Consider the following 3,613-nt stretch of genomic DNA (forward strand, 5'->3'; position numbering starts at 1 on the left):
ATGGGAATGGCTATACGCACTGTGATTGGCTCATCCCGTTTGAGGGCGGGACATAGGTCAATTGTTTCTACGTCCATTTATGGCAAACTGTGAGTGTGGGGCTACTTTAAGGCCCTTATTTTAGTTTAGATTATCCTGCATATTACACAACAAATGGACTTTTAATCAAATTAATTGCCACACAGTTAATGTTGTGCCTTTTGGGGGCAGTTACCCGCTTTTCCCGGTTGGTAATTCTTCCCACTTTTACTGAGCAAATGCATCCAGACAATCTGAAACTTCAGTTAACCTGCTCCTTCCAACAAACTACAGTGATTGTCCACTTTGTTTTGAATACGTCATCACTGCAGCTCTTCTGATGGGGGTGTGTGCCAAGTCAAAGAGTTAACAGAGGGAGTGCATCCACCAACAACTGCTTGCTTGTTCTGCCATCTAGTGGTTTCTGTGTGATCCTGCAGTCTGTGACAGGCTTGGTGAATGAACCCCCTGAGAGGTCAGTGAAGCAGATGTAGCCCTTTAAAGTGTGTGAATGTGCTTTCTACAAAATAAATCATGCTGCAATTAACCAGAAACAGTTGAACATTAATAACTGTAATGTATCTATGATGAGAAATTAAGAGAACAATAATTGTTCCCTTGATAATTGTTATCAACATTAAAGGAAGTAAAACATAACATCACAGTGGTGAAAATGAAACCTGAGATCTGATGTTCAGTTTTATGACTGAACTTAAACGTGATGGTGTTTTCTTGTGGTCTTGCTGCAGTTTTCTGGTCCGTAAAATGATTTCATCCTGATTTTTTTATTTGCAACCGCTGGTCAGGTTGTGAGCAGCAGTGGTGCTAAGCTTTTGTATCTGTTGCACTCGGGAGCTAAAAGTCCCTTTGACATCCCTTTGACATTTAAAGAGGATAGTGGAAGAGGAAGAGAGAGTTCCTCGTTTGAAGCCTGAGTGGAGCCGACTTGTGAAGCAACCTGTAGCAACTTAGCTTGGTTTGCTAAGCTAATGGCTACATCCAGCCCTCCCGATGAAAACCAGCAACTCGTTAAGAAAAACAGGATCATTGCCAACCTCAAGGAAGACATCCGAAGGCTGTCAGCGGAACTCAAGTCTCAATCTGAGCTGCTGACAAACACCCTGGACGTGGCTCACGAGCAGTCTCTACAGATCTCCTCATTAAAAGCTGCTCTTCAGGACACAGTAGCCTGGGATCCTACCTCCTCTCCTCCGCAGCCCAGCAGTTCAATGCCCCGTCATAAGCCGCAATGGTCGGAGGTGGTGTTACAGAGCAAAAAAAGGACCTCGCTCGGCTACCAGACATCATGTCTACACGGCCACATATTAAGAAGATTGTTATTCATGCTGGCTCATTTGACATCCTCACGAATAAATCTGGGTCTGTGACCCTAAAGAAAGACTTTCTGTTTTTATTGGAAACACTTAAAAAACTTCACTCAGGAATGTCTTTCATCTCTGGACCTATCCCAACACTCGGCAGAGGTTGCGAGTCCTTCAGCAGACTCCTTTGCTTAAGCACCTGGCTGTCATCAGCCTGCCTCGAGCAACAGGTTGGATTTATTGACAATTTCAATATTTTTTGGAACATAAAAAGCCGCTTCATGCCAGACGGGATTCACCCAAACTACCTTGGCTCCAGACATCTTGGCTGCAACATACGTCACACCATCGAGTCATCTTATCAGAACATATATGCACTGATAAGCAGGAAGGTCAGCACACAGGGAGCAGACAGACAGACAGTTACTGCTCCCAAAACAACAACTGCCTCCCATGATGATGACGTCACGGTCTGTGACTCTGTCCTCCACATTACAAGAAACCTGCAGAGATTGTCTCTGTCCCAGCAAGAATGTCAAGAAAAGAAGAGATAGGACAGTCACCATGCCGCTTTCCCCCTTATGCCGGCAATTTCACTCAGCCAGCGGCATGGCAAAAATAAAAACAACTGCAGAAAATCAAGGACGGTCAACCCATCAAATCTGATATGTATCTCATGTCAGTCACAGTCTGTCTCTAAACTTATGCCAGATAACGTTTCACAACTAGCACTTCTAAATATCAAGTCTCTGGCTGGCAAATCCTTCTTAATCAATGATTTTATTAACAAGCACAAACTTGATTTTATGTTTTTAACTGAAACTTGGCTAGGTCAGGAAAATAGTGCAGCAGTTTTGATTGAGACAACCCCTCCAAATTTTTGTTTCTTTAGTGAAGCAAGAATACATAAGAGAGGAGGCGGAGTTGCCACTCTGTTCAAGGACAGCTTCCAGTGTAAGCAAATGTTTTATGGTCAGTTTGACTCCTTTGAATATGTTGCCACTCAGTTAAAATCCCCCTGTCGAGCAATTTTAGTGACCATCTACAGACCCCCCAAATATGATGCAAGGTTTTTTGATGAGTTTGCCAAATTGCTGTCTATTGTGTGCATGGATTTTGACTGTGTTGTTTTAGTGGGAGATTTTAACATTCATGTTGATAATCTTACAGATGGGTGTGCTAAGGAACTGTTAAATATTCTGGATAACTGGGCTTTCTCAGCATGTCACAGAACCAACACATAACAGAGGACACATATTAGATCTAATTATTTCCAAAGGTCTTAATATCTCTGAGGATGTGGTGAACGATGTCGCTTTATCTGACCATTACTGTGTTTCGTTCAAAATGACCACCCTTGCTAAGCCTATGAAAAGTGAAGCAGAGGTGATCAGAAAGCGTTATATAAATGATAACACCTGTGCATTATTCACCCTGGGTTTTATACCATCACCAACCCTGCCCTCAGCTCTAGTTGATGACCTTGTGAGCAGTTTTAGTTCCAATGTTATGACTGTTATTGATTCTATCGCCCCAATTAAGACCAAAGTTCTGTCAGGTAGGAAAAAGGCACCCTGGAGAAACGCCACACTGGTTAAAGAATACAAAAGAGTATGTAGACAAGCTGAACGCAGGTGGCAAAAAACAAACTCCAGGTATATTACGACATTTATAAAGAGAGTCTTCACAACTATAACCAGGAACTGAGGAATGCAAGGCAATCATATTTTTCAGAGATTATCAATAGAAACAGTAATAACGCCCGCAAACTTTTTTCTGTAGTGGACAGACTGACCAACCCCACAGCATCACTCCCTCCTGAATTTTTGGGGAAAATCATTGAAAGTGTTGTCTTCCAGCAAATCCATACTTTTATGATGCAAAACAATCTTTTTAACATATTTCAGTCTTGATTTCGGCCACACCACAGCACTGAGACTGTACTTATCAAAGTCTTAAATGATATTCATCAGAATAATGATGCATGCAAATCCTCTGTCCTGGTATTACTAGACCTCAGTGCTGCATTTGATACAGTTGATCATAATATACTACTTAGCAGATTGGAAAAGTGGGTGGGACTCACCGGCACTGTGCTACAATGGTTCAAATCTTACTTACAAGATAGGGACTTTTTGTGTCAATTGGTAACCATGAATCTGAGCGAACTACAATCACATGTGGGGTTCCTCAAGGGTCCATTCTCGGACCACTTCTGTTCAACATCTATATGCTACCCCTAGCCCAGATTATGGAACATCCCAACATCTCCT

The sequence above is a fragment of the Epinephelus moara genome, chromosome 7 (assembly GCF_006386435.1).
Source record: "Epinephelus moara isolate mb chromosome 7, YSFRI_EMoa_1.0, whole genome shotgun sequence".
NCBI classification, from domain to species: Eukaryota; Metazoa; Chordata; class Actinopteri; order Perciformes; family Serranidae; genus Epinephelus; species Epinephelus moara.